Raw genomic sequence first — 16,904 nt, forward strand, 5'->3', positions numbered from 1 at the left:
TTTTAACAATAAAGTGCACTGTCAGAGTGCTCAGTCCTGATTGGTGGAATGATGATGGTATGATCTGATTCTCCCAAATCATCTTTGAAAAACTGTGAAACATACAATAAGCTTATTCCTTGCCTAATTACCGGTTGCTGGGTCCCAGGGGGTTGCTGGAACACGGAGACTAATCAGATGATTCTTGTCTTTAAGGAGCATGTGAAAGAGGGGACAGATTAATACCCCATCTTCCTGCTCTCCATCAGTTCACCCTGGTGTGATGTGCCCAAGCAGTTCTGAATAATCTTCCTGGAAAAAATAAATAGGCGACTGCAATGAATTTGTGCATGATCCTAATGGTAATGAATAATAACAACACACCACTGACAGCGAACGCTGAGTGCTCGCTGCGTGCTAGGCACTATGCAGAGGGTTTCCCCTCACATGTACTTTAGGGGTAGAAAGAGGGGCAAAGAGGAAACTCTATTAGGTGCAGGTCAGTGAACTCTGAATAGGCCATCCACCATCTGAGACTCAGAAACCCGCAGGGACCTGGCTGATGGGCAGGCTGCATGCCGTCTGCACCGTGAATCAGCACCAGGCTGGGAGACGCAGCCACTCGGGGATCCAAAGGACTCAAACATCTGCAACCTGGCCCCAGGCCAAGAGAACAAACTGCAGGCTCCGGATTTGCCGCCCTGTAGAATAGGCTCAAAATGAAACATGTTTGTTATTTCTAACTGGATGGGAACTGAAGGAACCTGAACAATCAGTGTACAAGGATTCATAAATGGACCAAACATGCTTGCTTTTTGTTCTTGAAAGATGTTTGTTGTATTTAATATATAATGAGAAGAGCAGTCAACACTGCCTGGGTGCTGAGCACTTTAAGTGCATTACCTGGGTGGCTGGCTGGGCTGTGCCAGGGCTGAAGGGTGTGGGGAGCTTCTTTCGAGGTGCTCCTTCTGCCTCCTGGCACAGGACTCTGGCTCCAGCACACCCCAAGCTGACCCTGGTGAGGGTAGGGCCCCGCACCCAAACCTGGCCTCTCCCATCTCTTGTTCTGCTGCCTCAGCTTTCTCCTGTCTGTGGTAGAGTCTGCTTGGACAGACTCTGGGCAGGGTAGGGGCAGGGCAAGCTGGAGAGAGAATTCGTTCTAGGTTGATGTGGGATGATAGTGGCTGGTAGGACACTTGTATCCTATCAGAAACCAGTGATGAACTGTCTGCATGGATGAGATCCCATCCATTCCCACCCTTCTCTTAAAAATACCATACACAATGTCTCCTCGAGGCCAAGTCTCAAGTCGGGTGCCCAGTTTCATACCATCCTTCCTCTCCCTCTCCCAACCCTCGGGCAGGACCAACCCCCTCAGAGGAACCACTGCTGCCCCAGCCCTTTTGGGCTCTACGCCCAGGATCTCCCCTCCACTCCCTGGAAATTCCACATTGGGCCAGGTGTGGTGGCGCACACCCTTGGTCCCAGCTACTCAGAACGCTGAGGTAGAGGTCGAGGCTGCAGTGAGCTGTGATCTCACCACTGCACTCCAGCCTGCAGGACAGAGTGAGACCCTGTCTCTAATAATAATAATAATAAATAATTTAAAGAAAAAGAATTTCCGGCCGGGCGCGGTGGCTCAAGCCTGTAATCCCAGCACTTTGGGAGGCCGAGACGGGCGGATCACGAGGTCAGGAGATCGAGACCATCCTGGCGAACACGGTGAAACCCCGTCTCTACTAAAAAAATACAAAAAACTAGCCAGGCGAGGTGGTGGGCGCCTGTAGTCCCAGCTACTCGGGAGGCTGAGGCAGGAGAATGGCGTGAACCCGGGAGGAGCTTGCAGTGAGCTGAGATCCGGCCACTGCACTCCAGCCTGGGCGACAGAGCGAGACTCCGTCTCAAAAAAAAAAAAAAAAAGAAAAAGAAAAAGAATTTCCATCTTGGGCTCATTCGTTCATTCATTCATTCATCCCCACTTGTGACAGCAGGGAGGTCTAAGCTTCTCGGGATTCTCAGCACCAGCAGGGCCTGGACCAAAGTGTGTACTTGGTTGGTGGGTGTGAAACTAATGCCTTACCCTGAGGAAGGGGCACTAGCGGTGGCCGTGAGGACACGGGGTGCACTGTGGATCAGGACCTTCCTGGCCACATCTCTGGGGCTGTCAGGGTGCTGCTGGAGGGCAAGGCTGGGACTTCACAGGGTTCGCAGGGCTACAGGACGCTTTCTGAGGAGGCTCATTCCAGGATCCACCCCCTTTCTGTCTTGATTCCTTGTCAAATGAGCTTCAGGGTGAGACTTGAGCCAGATCTGGTTCCTGGAGGCTTTGACCCCAGCAGGTTGGAGTTTGAAGCGCGTGGTGAGAACAGAATGGTCTCTTGGCGCCGTCTAGTGGCAGAGGAGGACATGTCGCATGGAATTTTCTTCTGCTTGTAGGGGGCCCACCTCCCCAGGCTGCTGCGCATCCATGCTGGTGACGCCAGCAGGCTCACCTTCCCAAGGTCACCTGGCTTGCTTGTCCAGGGTCACAGAACAAGTAATGACAATGACCAGAAGGAAAATGGCAGCCTGCACCCCACTGCCCACGGGGAAGACGTTAGTGAATCCTGTCTCTACCTGGGCAGACAATTCCCACCTGGCTCTCCTGACCCCTGGATTAACCCAGGCTGCCTGCAGACGCTCAAAACCTCTGACACCGCCCTGGCCCTTCCCTCTGGTGGTGTGTGGCCCCTTCTCTAACCAAAAGCTCTCGGTGTCCCCAGCCAGGACCACTACTCCCTGGGTGTGCTGGGCTCCATCTCCTCCCAGGGTATCACCTCTAAAATTCTCCCCTTGCTCCCAGATGTTCTCTCTCCCTCCTAGATTTTTTCCACTGATATCGGAGCTATTTTAGCCCTTCTTTAAAATGAAAAAAAGGAAGCCCTACCGTAGCCCACTGCCAGCACCTTTCCACTGCTTCACTGCCCTTTCCAGCAAAACTCCTTGAGAATAAGCATATGTGGGCATTGCCTTTCCCACCCCATCCCCACACTCATGGACAGGTACTCTTGGCAAGGTCACCAGTGGCTTTCGTGTGGCCAAATCCAGTGACCAGTTCTCAGTCCTCATCTTGCTTGACCTGTGGACACACTGATGCAGCCGGCACTCCCTCCTTCTCTGACCACCACCTTCACCTGGCTTTTGGTGGCCGCACTCTCCAGATCCTCCTCGTCACCAAGGTTCCTTCTCCAGTCTCCTCTGCTGGATCCCACTCTTCGCGACCTCTAAAGGTTGGAGGGGCCCAAGCCCCCTGGCTGCTTTGTGTTCTATCAACATGCCCTCTTCAGTGGCCCTCTAGCCTTGGATTGATCTATCTTTCTTTCTTGCTTGCTTTCTCTTTCTTTCTTTCTTTCTTTTTTTTTAGATGGAGTTTCACTCTTGTTGCTCAGGCTGGAGTGCAATGGCACGATCTCTGCTCACTGCAACCTCTGCTTCCTGGGTTCAAGTGATTTTCCTGCCTCAGCCTCCCAAGTAGCTGGAATTATAGGCATGTGCAAAATTAGTACCCGGCTAATTTTGTATTTTTAGTAGAAACGAGGTTTCTCCGTGTTGGTCAGGCTGGTCTCAAACTCCCGACCTCAGGTGATCCGTCTGCCTGGGCCTCCCAAAGTGCTGGGATTATAGGCGTGACCCACCGCACCCGGCCCTTTTCTTTTTTTTGAGACAGGATCTTACTCTGTCAACCTAGCTAAAGTGCAGTGTCACAATCATGGCTCACTGCAGCCTCAACCTCCCTCCCAGCCTCAAATGATCCTCCCACCTCAGCCTCCTGAGTAGCTGGGACTATAGGCACATGCCACCACGCCTAGGTAATTTTTGTTTCTTTGTTGTTGTTATTTTTAGTAGAGATGAGGTTTTGCCAAGTTGCTCAGGCTGCTCTCAAATTCCTGGGCTCAAGGATCCTCCTGCCTCAGCCTCCCAGAGTGCTGGGATTACAGGCATGAGCCACTATACCCGCCCAAGTCTTCCTTGGATCTTCAATACAGCCATGTGTTGACTCCCAACCTTAGAAGGCGGTGTTCTGCTGTTGTTGGGTGGAATGTTCTAAGAAATGTCAATTAGGCCATGTTGGTTGAAAGTGTTCAAGTCTTCAATATCCTTATTGGCTGGGCATGGTGGCTCACGCCGGTAGCCCTAGCACTTTGGGAGGCTGAGGCAGGAGAATTGCTTGAGACTAGGAGTTTGAGGTTACAGTGAGTCATGATTGCACCACTACACTCCCGTCTGGGTGAGAGACCCTCTCTCTATTTTTTAAAAAATAGTAAAATAAATATTCATTTAGTACTTTCTAACTTAAAACATTAGAAACACTGATAATTTTTTTTTTTTTTTTTTGACAGGGCCTCACTCTGTCACCTAGGCTGGAGTGCAGTGGCACAATCTCGGTTTACTGCAACCTCCGCCTCCCAGGTTCAAACGATTCTCCTGCCTCAGCCCCCTGAGTAGCTGGGATTACAGAGGCATTCCGCCATGCCTGGCGAAATTTTTTTTTTTTTGTATTTTTTCTAGAGACTGGGTTTTGCCGTGTTGGCCAAGCTGGTCTGGAACTCCTGACCTCAAGTGATCTGCCTGCCTCGGCCTCCTAAAGTGTTGGGATTACAGGCATGAGCCACCACGCCCGGCCAGGGCCAAGCATCTTCTCTGGGCCCTGATGAGTTGCCACGCTCCTTTCTAGTTGGATCAGCTTCCCATATTTTATCCTTTGCACTTCCAGAGTTGCAAAATATCTCCCAGAGTTCCTTTCGTGTGAGGTTTTTGTTTTTGTTTTTGTTTTTGCTGGCATCACACCCCCAGGACATCATCATCCTTCTCATCTCAGCTGTTTCCTTACTTATGTGGACAGGCCGCCCTCACTCCACCCCTCTGGCTGCGCTGCTGGAGCCCCTGGCTGGTGGCAGTGTCCACCTTCACTCCCGCAGCTGTTTCCTCTTATGACCTCACTTATATTTGATTGGAATGTTCGCTCCAGGGCTATCGCATTTTATTTCTTTTTATCACACATTCACCTCTGTGGGTCAGTGATGTAATTGACCATGGATCATAACGTGCTTCTGTCTTTTATGATGCAGTGATTTGTGGACTGAAGAGCTGGCCGCAAAGCTTGTATTTTATTCAATTACTCACGGGTAATTTACCATGGTAACTGGTACTTGAACCGTGTTGCTGGGAAACTGGTGTTACTGAACTAAACCGCGATAAGGAAATCTTGTCCATATAGACTGGACCCATACAAAGCTGGGACTGCCTATACTGACTGATTTTCTCCCTCCATCTCATGTTCCTCCTGCCCGTTCATGCAGGAACCTAGCTTGGTCTGTGGTTCTAGGACTGAAAGTAGAAGGTGCCTGTTGGTCTTTCAGGCTTTTGTTTTTTTTTCCCCCCAAAAGTCCAAGCCCTTGAGAGTAAAAGGGCATATGGGGGAGAAAGGAGAAAGTTAGAATCCCCCATGTAGGCAAAGCGTGCTGGAGAAGCAGGAGGTGACAGAGCCATAAGAAGACTCTCGGCTGGGCGCGGTGGCTCAAGCCTGTAATCCCAGCACTTTGGGAGGCCGAGACGGGCGGATCACAAGGTCAGGAGATCGAGACCAGCCTGGCTAATACGGTGAAACCCCATCTCTACTAAAAAATACAAAAAACTAGCCGGGTGAGGTGGCGGGCGCCTGTAGTCCCAGCTACTCGGGAGGCTGAGGCAGGAGAATGGCGTAGACCCGGGAGGCGGAGCTTGCAGTGAGCTGAGATGCGGCCACTGCACTCCAGCCTGGGGACAGAGCGAGACTCCGTCTCAAAAAAAAAAAAAAAGAAGACTCTCCAGGCTGGGGTGAGGAGAGGCAGGTGAGGGGGCCCTGCTGCCCACCAGCCCCTGGAGAGCAATGCTGGCGAAGTGGGAGCTGGCACCCAGGTGACAAGACCCCAGGCGGGCTGGCCAAAGAGGCCCTCCTACCCATTGAGGCCAGGAGCAGCAGGAGAGGTGTGGGACCAGGGGGCCAGGGTAACTGGTGGGAGACAAAGTAGCAAGTGTAAGAAGCCATGTGCGTTCAGTTCTGCTTGCCAGCAGAATTTCACAAAGCCCTGCCCCTTCGGATTCTCTGAGGACAAAACGGGACAGAGCACAAGCCCACGTGTCTTGCTGGAGTCAATCTATCCTTAAAAGATAAATGGCCCTAGCCTTGCCTTTTCCTGCACGTAAGATAATGTATGACGGGGTTAGTGCTGATGATAACCTGATGTGGTTATAAATCTACAATCTATAACCAGATGTACTCTCTCTCTTTTTTTTTTTTTTTTTTTTTTTTTTTTGAGACGGAGTCTCGCTCTGTCGCCCAGACTGGAGTGCAGTGGCGCGATCTCGGCTCACTGCAAGCTCCGCCTCCCGGGTTCACGCCATTCTCCTGCCTCAGCCTCCGGAGTAGCTGGGACTACAGGCGCCTGCCACCACGCCCGGCTAATTTCTTTTTGTATTTTTAGTAGAGACGGGGTTTCACCGTGTTAGCCAGGATGGTCTCGATCTCCTGACCTCGTGATCCGCCCGCCTCGGCCTCCCAAAGTGCTGGGATTACAGGCTTGAGCCACCGCGCCCGGCCTCTCTTTTTTTTTTGAGATGGAGTCTCACTCTGTCACTCAGACTGGAGTGCAGTAGCACAACCTCGGCTCACTGCAACTTCCACCTCCCGGGTTCAAGCGATCCTCCTGCCTCAGCCTCCCAAGTAGCTAGGACTATAGGCGTGTGCCACCACACCTGGCGAATTTTTGTATATAATTTTTTTTTTTTTAGACAGTTTCGCTCTTTTGCCCAGGCTGGAGTGCAGTGGCACAATCTCGGCTCACTGTAGCCTCCGCCTTCTGGGTTTCAAGTGATTCTCCTGCCTCAGCCTCCCAAGTAGCTGGGATTACAGGTACCCACCACCACGCCCAGCTAATTTTTATATTTTTAGTGGAGATGGGGTTTCACTATGTTGGCCAGGCTGGTCTCGAACTCCTGACCTCGTGATCTGCCTACCTCGGCCTCCCAAAGCGCTGGGATTATAGGCATGAGCCACCGCGCCCAGCCTAATTTTTGTATGTTTAGTAGAGACAGCGTTTCACCATGTTGGCCAAGCTGGTCTCAAACTCCTGACCTTGTGATCCGCCTGCCTCGACCTCTCAAAGTACTGGGATTATAGGCGTGAGCCGCCGTGCCTGCCCTATAAACAGATATACTCTTGTACCCAGACTTTGATGTGATTTTGCATGCACTGAACCTCCACTACCTGGACGTAAGCTATGATGTGAAACGCTGTTCTGGAGCATTCTGACAGTACCTCTCTCAAAGACTTCCCCTGGCCTGTGCAGCCTCTAGGCTTCAGTGAGGCTTCTGAATAAAATTACACGTGTTTAAACGCTTGGGCAGGGACCAGGCACGGTGGCTAATGCCTGTAATCCTAGCACTTAGGGAGGCTGAGGAGGGAAGGTCCCTTGAGACCAGGAGCTTGAGACCAGCTGGGGCAACAAAGTGAAACCCCGTCTCTACAAAAAATTAGGTGTGCATGGTGGCATGGGCCTGTGGTCCCAGCCGCTTGGGAGGCTGAGCTGGGAGGATTGCTTGGGCACTGGGAGGTCGAGGCTGTGGTGAACCCTGATCACACCACCCCAGCCCAGGCGAGAGTGAGACGCCGTCTCAAAAAGAGAAAGACAAAAAAAGTCGAATGCTTTTCTTGCGTCAATACTGGTGTGACAGATGACAGATGACCTGGGCCAGCACGTTCTCCCCTGACAGAGCCTGTCCCTGCTGTGCTTTAGCTGACTCAGGAAAGGGCAGAACCCTGAAACTGAATCCTGGGATGTGCCGGCCGTGGAATCGCGGAGTCGTGGAATGGAAGCCTGGACAGACACTAGACTGTTGCATACACTGGAGATGGCAGACTTGCGGGCACGCCCCGCTGCTGGAGGGAGAGGCCTGCGTCTCCGGCTGTGTCGTCACCACGCGCCGGGGGCGTCTAACGGCTTCGTCCAGCATCCCCAGATCCACCAGATGGGTTAACTGCGCAATGCAAAGGGCAGGAACAGGTTTGGAAAGGGCAGTAGCTTGCTGAAGTCTCAGAGATAACAGGAGGTTGAGTAGGGGTTCGAACCCGGAGGCCGACTGTGTCTAGAGCCTTCAAGCCACCAAGGGGCATGGGCCGGGTCCTCTCCTTCCATTTACCCCATGCAGAAGGGCTGGGAATCCTCCAATGTTCCCTCCCTCTCTCCCAAACGTCGACGAGCTCTCTGGGAGGCAGCGTCCAGTGCAGAAAGCCGGATGCCAACAGCCCGGCTGGGATGCCCGCGCAGCAGCAGCGGGGCCAGGGCATCCCGACACCTGCAGGCCCCCACCAGCGCACAGCACCTGCAGCTGCCCGCTGTCCTGGCATGTGGGGCCGGGCCCGGCACCGAGCAGGCGCTGGCAGATATTAACGTAGCCGCTTCCCTTAATTCCATGATACCTTTCCTCCCAGGACTGATGGAGAGGCAGCAGCAGAATCTCCTCCATCTGCCTCGCCAGCTGGTCACACAGGAAGGCCTGGAACCACCTAGAGCAAGCTTGTCTAACCTGCGGCCCACATGCGGCCCAACACAAATTGTAAACTTTCTTAAAGCATTTTATTTTTATTTATTTATTTATTTATTTTTTTGAGATGGAGTCTCGCTCTGTCACCCAGGCTGGAGTGCAGTGGCCGGATCTCAGCTCACTGCAAGCTCCGCCTCCCGGGTTTACGCCATTCTCCGGCCTCAGCCTCCCGAGTAGCTGGGACTACAGGCGCCCGCCACCTCACCCGGCTAGTTTTTTGTATTTCTTAATAGAGACGGGGTTTCACCGTGTTAGCCAGGATGGTCTCAATCTCCTGACCTCGTGATCCGCCCGTCTCGGCCTCCCAAAGTGCTGGGATTACAGGCTTGAGCCACCGTGCCTGGCCAGCATTTTATTTTATTTTATTTTGTGTGATTTTGTGTTTCCCCGCTCTTAGCTGTCCTCAGTGTATTTTATGTGCCCCAAGACAATTCTTATTCTTCCAACGTGGCCCAGGGAGGCCAAAAGACTGGACATCCTAGAATGACCTAGGTCACCTGCCTAGAACAACCGTCACGCCCGGCCAAGTCTTGGTCTTGTTGCTTAGACTGGAGTGCAGTGGCGCGATCTCGGCTCACTGCAGCCTTCACCGCCCCACGGACTTCAAGCAATTCTTCAGCCTCAGCCTCATGAGTAGCTGGGATTACAGGCGCCTGCCACCACACCCAGCTAATTTTTGTCTTTGTAGTAGAGACAGGGTTTCACTGTGTTGCCCAGGCTGGTCTCGAACTCCTGACCTCAGGTAATCTGCCCGCCTCGGCCTCCCAGAGTGCTGGGATTACAGCCGTGAGCCACCGCACCCAGCTTCACTTTGAAGAAATAACTCCCCACTTTACTCCAAAGGATGTGCATATTTCACAGGCAATCCGAAGTTCCCAGAGGCTTGCCTGTGTCTGCAAGACTGGGACTTTGCTGGGCCTCAGGACCACGGTCACTTCTCACCATGGCAGTGGGGGAACATGTTGACATTTTTAGTGACAAAACAAAACCCTATTTCACCCTTAAAGGTGATAGAACATAAAAGGATTTATCAGAAAATAGTGTTACTCTTTCCCTTATCACTGCAGAATCCCCTGGTGCTGCCAGACAGCCTTATTCTAACTGTATTTCTTTCTCTCTCCTGCTTTTGAGACAAGGTCTCTTTCTGTTGTCCAGGCTGGGGTGCAATGGCACTATCATAGCTCACTGCAGCCTTCACCTCCTGGGCTCAAGCGATCCTCCTGCCTCAGCCTCCCCAAATGCTGGGATTACACATGTGAGCCACTGTGCGCAGCCTGTAACTACCTTTCGTGTATATTAAAACTCTTTAGCATTTATTTTCTAAGTGGAGTGAGTAGGGGGCTGTGGATCAGCCACTGACCTCTCTACACTTGACTTCCATTCCTCGAGCATGAGGGGAAGACACAGCGAGACCCTGTTTAGGAGCGCTGCTCAGGCTGGGCGCAGTGGCTTACGCCTATAATCCCAGCACTTTGGGAGGCCAAGGCTGGTAAATGGCTTGAGTCCAGGTATTCAAGACCAGCCTGGGTAACTTGGCAAAATCCTGTCTCTATAAAAAATACGTAAAAAGTAGCTGGTCGTGGTGGCATATACCTGTGGTCCCAGCTACTGGGTGGTGATGGGGGACTGAGGTGGGAGGATCGCTTGAGCCTGGGAGGTGGGGGTTGCAGTGAGCTGAGATTGTGCCACTGCACTGCAGGCTGGGTGACAGAATGAGACTCTGTCTCAAAAAGAAAAAAAAAAAAGTAGCACTGCTCAGACAGCCTGTGAATAGCAGCTTGGAGGCCTGAGGCCTGTTGATGGATCTTGCAATGAAAATGGGCTGCTGGGGCCAAAGAGATTTGGGAATCACCGAGTTAGACGAAGCCGAAGGGGTGTCATCACTGCAGCTCCTTTCAAATCCTCTAGGAGGCCCTTCCCAAACTTACTTGGCTATGAGACTATTTTTATTTATTTATTTATTTATTTGGCAGGGTCTCACTCTTGCCACCTAGGCTGGAGTGCAGTGGTGTGATCACAGTTCACTGCAGCCTTGACTTCTCAGGCTCAGGTGATCCTCCCACCTTAGCCTCCCAAGTAACTGGGACTGCAGGTGCACAAAACTGTGCCCCGCTATGAAACTCGTCGGTGGAGCATCTGTGGGGCTAGAAATCTACAGGTGACGTCAGCCTGGAGAACACTGTTGTGGAACATAGTATGTGTTTAATAAACACCAGTCACTACTGTAATCTTTTTAAAGAAGGCAAACAGCCCTTCCTCTTGCTAGTCCTCATTTGGACCAGAGGGCTTATTCCACAGGCAGCTGGCAGCCTCCCTCCTGGGCTTGGCCAAGGACACCTCTCTCCTGCTATTGAGGTGACTTTGGAGGATTTTGGGAGGCCTTGCTGGCACTGACATGGGTGGTGAGAAAGAGCTCTGGTTCTGGAAGGATCCTGGTGCTGCCACTCCCAGCTGCATGACCTTGGATGAGTCCCTTAACTACCCTGTACTATGTTCCCGTGAGCGTACCTGCCCCGGGGCTGTGTGAAGAACAGATGGCACCACGTGGTACAGCTGCTAGCACAATGATCGTTCAATCACGGCCGTTGTTGCTATCACCATTGTCATTAGCAGTAGCAATGACGGTGGTGCTTTAGCCCCATCGGCACTGATCCCGGAACTCCGTTCTGGGGGTGAACCTTACTTGAGGAATGTAAAAGGTTTCCAAGCAACAGACTGAAAAAAAAAAGTTTCCTTTACTGAAAAGCAAAAAGCAGAAGCCTTAAGTTGCATCTTTATTTCTTGAGATTTTAATTTTAATTTTTTGAGACAGAGTCTCGCTCTGTTGCCCAGGCTGGAGTGCAACGGCACGATCTTGGCTCACTGCAAGCTCCGCCTCCCAGGTTCACGCCATTCTCCTGCCTCAGCCTCCCGAGTAGCTGGGACTACAGGTGCCCGCCACCATGCCCGGCTAATTTTTTTTTTTTTTGTATTTTTAGTAGAGATGGGGTTTCACTGTGTTAGCCAGGATGGTCTCGATCTCCTGACCTCATGATCCGCCCACCTTGGCCTCCCAAAGTGCTGGGATTACAGGTGTGAGGCACTGTGCCCGGCCTATTTCTTGAGGTTTTAAAAAAACTGTGATAAATGATGAATAAAATTTACCATTTCAATCATTTGAAGTGTATAATTCAGTGGCATTAAGTAAATCTGTAAAGTTGTACAAGCATCACCACCATCCATTTCCAGACATTTTGTCGTCCCAAAGAGAAATTATGTACACATTAAACAGTAACTCCCCACCACTCCCAACTCAACGGGCAGTGTGGGAAGGGACACTATGCAAGGTGAAGACCCTCCCCAGCGTCCTGCTAGTGCCTGCTCAGCTGTCACCCGTCAGGCAGAACGCTGAAACTCAGCCACAGGCTGCTGCTGCCATCTGCAGCATATAACGAAGGGAAAATTCAGCAAGTATGTGCTTCTTTAGCCTCCTCTCTTAATACTACACCTTCAGAATTAAAATTGTGGTGGACAACTACATGCGATGTGGTGTTCTGCATGGGATCCTGGAACAGAAAAGAAACACGAAGAAAATCTGAACACACTGGGCGTGGAGGCTCATGTCAGCAACTCCTGGGCCAAGGCAGGAGGATCGCTTGAGCCCAGGAGATCAAGGATGCAGTGAGCCGTGTTCATGCCACTGTACTCAAGCCTGGTGAGAGAACGAGACCTCATCACTTAAAAAAAATTATAGGCAGGTGGATCACTTGAGTACAGGAGTTCAAGACCAGCCTAGCCAACATAGCAAAACCCCATCTCTACTAAAAACACAAAAAATAGCTGAGTGTGGTGGCACATGCCTGTAATCCCAGCTACTTGGGAGGCTGAGGCACAAGAATCGCTTAAACCCAGGGGGTGGAGGTTGCAGTGAGCTGAGGTTGTGCCACTGCACTCCAGCCTGGGCAACAGAGGGAGATTGTGTCTCACAATAAATAAATAAATAAAATCATGACTATAGGCCGGGCGTGGTGGCTCACGCCTGTAATCCCAGTACTTTGGGATGCCGAGGCAGGTGGATCACCTGAGGTCTGGAGTTTGAGACCAGCCTTGCCAACATGGCGAAACCCCGTCTCTACTAAAAACACAAAAATTAGATGGGCCTGGTTGCATGTACCTGTAATCCCAGCTACTCGGGAGGCTGAGGCAGGAGAATCGCTTGAACCCAGGAGGTAGAGGTTGCAGTGAGCCGAGATCGTGCCACTGCACTTCAGTCTGGGTGACAGAGTAAGACTCTGTCTCAAAAAAAAAAAAAAAAAAAAAAATTATATAGTAATGTCTGTTTAACAAAGAAAGTCAAAATTGTCACTGTTGAGCCTCTTGGGGCCCCCAGGTCATGGGTACTGGGGTACGGTACAACATTCCTTCCCTTTCAGAGGGACTTACCAGCAAAGAAAGGGGGTACTATTTTCTTTATGAACCAGTATACTTTCCCCTCCAAGCCTCCCCTCATTCAGGCAGCTGGGCCAGAGCTTGCCATGGCTCTTAGCAGGGACTGTTACAACAGAACACAGAAGAGCAAGAGCCAGTTCCTGGCTTTTGACCTTCCAGAGGTTTGTGAGCACATGAGGCCCATGGTGGCTCAGAGGTACCTTTGTGGAAATGAGGAAAAGCGCCTCTCCACTTCTTTGTATGCAGGTCCAAGCCAGGACAGGCAATGTGCCAATTTCACCGCCACTGGCTCACTAAACATCTGCATAACCTTGTGGGGCAGCCTCAGAGCTGAGAGCTGAGCCAGGGACGGTGTGGAGGGAAGTGGATACATCAGAGCCAGAGTTTCTCTGGGAATATCCCACAGGCCAGGGTGGGGTCAGGGATGGGAGAATCAGAGGACAGGCAGGAAGGTGAGGTGCTTGAACAGGGGCAGCTGCCCTGGCCTGGGCAAAGATGATAGAGACACTGAGGGTGGTTTGGGGTTCTGGGAGCAAAGGGCATAGCTCCTTCTTGCTCCTGAGAGGTGTCCAGCTCAGTGAGAACAGCAAGAAAGCTGCTGGGGGCTGCCTGGGAAGGAGGCCTGAGACCACCTGGCAGTTACAAGGCAGCAGGGTGTGGAGGCAGCTGAAGGGAAGCTAGATGTGGAGTGGGAAACGCTGTGCCCCGTGTGGACCTTCCTGGAGTGAGATGGCCTCCACAGATGCCAGTGGAGATGGACAAGGTGACAGGGGACCAGACTCCCCACCCACACCACCCATGACTTGGCTGCCACAACCCCCAGAACTGAAGGGTGGGATCCTGAGATTGAGTTTCTGTCCCTCTGTGGAATGGAAACTTGAAGCAAAAGTGAAGGGAAGGTGCCTTCATGAAGAGGAAGAAAGGTTTCCAGGATAGTAGGCCTACGGGTGGTGATCTGCAATGGCATGCATCCAATTCTACCTTTGGAATACCTCCCAAACCCAACTCCTTTCCCCTGTTTGCACTGCTGCCACTGTGGTCCAAGCCACCCTCATCTCTGGATTATCTCTGTAGCCCCCCAACCCTCCAAAGGCTCTCTGCCCCTACTCTGGTCTCAAAGAGTTAATTCTCAACAGACCAGCAGAGCGCACCCACTACAATGCAGAGACCAGGTCAGTCCTTAAAATCCTGCAACGGCTTTATGCCACTGAGTCTTTTCGGTAGCCACTTATTACCTCTCTGACCACCACCTAGTACTGAAACCCACGCTCACACCACTGCGTGATCACTTCCACCCCTGGGCCCTTGCACACAATGAGCCCCAGGCCTGCAATGCCCTTCCTTCACTTCCTTCATAGTCACCTTCCCAGTAAAGCCTTCCCTGCCTCTTTTGTAAATTTCTCCCCACCCTCTATACCCTTCCCACCTCTCTCCCCATCTTCAGCTTTTCCCTGTATCACTTACTTCAACACGGCATAGATTCTGCTGAAGGCAGGGATTTCTGCCTCTTGTTTAACGCTAGCTGCCCAGTGCCTAGAAAAGTGCCTGGCACCCAGTAGGTGTTCGATAGATATTTATAGAGCTACATGAACTAAGCTTGGGAGGGGGGGTTGTTTTTCTTCGGGCCTTTGCCCATTTCACTCCCTCCTTCTCGTTCCAGCTTCTAGGTTTCTCATTCCTTCTGCTTCTCCTCTTTTGCTGGCTCTGGCCTGCAGCCCTCTTGCCCCTGGTGTAAAGGGCTCAAAACACCAGACAGCTCTGCCACCGTGGGGAAGAGACCCTGACTGAGAAGCCAGGGCCCCGGCCTGCAGGGTCACCAGTATCTTGGGCAGGCCGGGCTGTCGCTGGGGCTTGGGTGACTCCACCAGGCATGGAGAGGGTGGGTACTCCCAGCTGGCTCGCCAACCCTCGCTTCTTGCCTCGCAAGAGCAAGCCGGCGGAGGGTCTGTGGGTCAAGCAGGGTCCAGCTCTAGTTTCCCCACCGCCAGGCTGTGCGCCCTCAGCTAGGCCTCTCCTCGCTTACAGGGCTTGCGGACACTTCTGACCCTCACTGAGGTCGTGAAGATGACAAAAGTCAGTGGTCCACAACTGGTGGCATCGGGCCCGCAGCATACCCACTACGTACGACTGGCCGCTAAGTCAGCCGAGGCCTTGGAGCTTGGCTCCACAACCCAGTCCACGGCCAGCTTTCCCGGGCTGCTCCGTCCCGCGAGGCCATCGCCCCATGGATATTCGGCAGGGCATTTCCACGCGTCCCAACTCAGGCAAGCAAGCCCCAGAGAACCCTTTTTCGGGCCACACTGTGCCCACTTCACTAGAGAGGGAACCGAGGTCCAAGTCACTGGGAGAGGAACACATGGCGTATTGAGCTCTTTCCTTAGCAAGTGACCTAACCCGCCTTGCCCAAAGCCGCGAGCAGAGGGCCAGGCCGGAAGTGCGCTAGCTCTGCTGTTCCGAGGCCCGCCAGTCTCCGAACCCTGGTCTCAGAACGCGGTCTCTCTGGCCCTTGCCCGCCGCAACAAAAGCCTTGTTCCACGACCACACCAGACGGGTCACATGACCTAGGTCGGCTCGGTCACGTGTCCCGCAGTCCGGTCATGTGCACCCTCGGACCAATCCCAGCGGCTAGGAAGGAGAGACATTGTGATTGGTCCATGCCCCTAGGGGGCGGGACTCTTGCTGAGGAGGGCCCTCCCCGTTCTCACAGCTATGTTCCGCGTGAATCTCGCTCCCTCGCGAGATTGGGTGTATGACTGGTGCCCTCAGGTTCCACAATGCACCGGCCGGAGGCGGGGCGGTCCTGCATTGGCGCAGTCTGGCGCGCCGTTTGCGTCATCTCTCGGTGTCGCCCTTGAGATTGGGGCATGTTCCACTGAGATCCTGCACTCTGCTCTGGGGAGCCTGGAGAAGAGAACGAATTTGCCCTCGGCCCAGGAGTTTAGGCTCGTTGTCGTCCCCTCCTTGACTCTAAGGCCCTCTCCTCGCGACAGCCTCTGAAACCGTCGGCTCCTTCCTCGTTTTTGTCACGGTCTGGCTTGCATTCCCAGCCAGGCACTCATTTCATGTTTATTGTTCCAGATGGACTAGGGGTTCTTAAACCGTGGTCCATGGCTGGGCTTCTGGGGTCGTGACCCCCTTCAAATTATATGTAGTATATAGTTGTTGTGGGTGCTGCTTTTGGAGATGGTGCGTGGCTGCTGTCACACTTAAGTGCTGGGTACCATCACAGGACTGGCAGGGCCCTACTGTGGCCGTCAGTGCGCTCTTTGTCAGCGCAGAGCCTGACGCAGATGTCCAAAGGTGCTAATTAGACAGAAGCGAATATCCCAACTGTTACCTTCTGCACACACCTCGGTCTACTCTTTTGGGACTACTTGCTGTTACCTGCACTCACCTTTTTTTTTTTTTTTTGGAGACACGGTCTCGCTCTGTCGCCCAGGCTGGAGTGCAGTGGCACGATCTCGCCTCACTATAGCCTCGACCTCCCGGGCTCAAGCGACACTCCTGCCTCAGCCTTCCAAATAGCTGGGACTACAGGCCCGCGTCACCACGCCCGCCTAGTTTTTTTTTTTTTTGAGACAGAGTCTTGCTCTGTTGCCCAGACTGGAGTGCAGTGGCGTGATCTCGGCTCTCTGCAACCTTTGCTTCCCGGGTTCAAGCGATTTTCCTGCCTCAGCCTCCCTAGTAGCTGGGGTTATAGGCGTTCGCCACCACACTTGACTAATTTTTGTATTTTTAATAGAGACGGGGTTTCACCATGTTGGTCAGGCTGTTCTCGAACTCCTGACCGCCTCCGCCTCCCAAAAGTGCTGGGATTACAGGCGTGAGCCACTGCGCCCGGCCTAGTTTTTGTATTTTTTGTAGAGACGGTGTTT

Source organism: Macaca thibetana, chromosome 7, assembly GCF_024542745.1.
Source record: "Macaca thibetana thibetana isolate TM-01 chromosome 7, ASM2454274v1, whole genome shotgun sequence".
In the NCBI taxonomy this organism is placed as follows: domain Eukaryota; kingdom Metazoa; phylum Chordata; class Mammalia; order Primates; family Cercopithecidae; genus Macaca; species Macaca thibetana.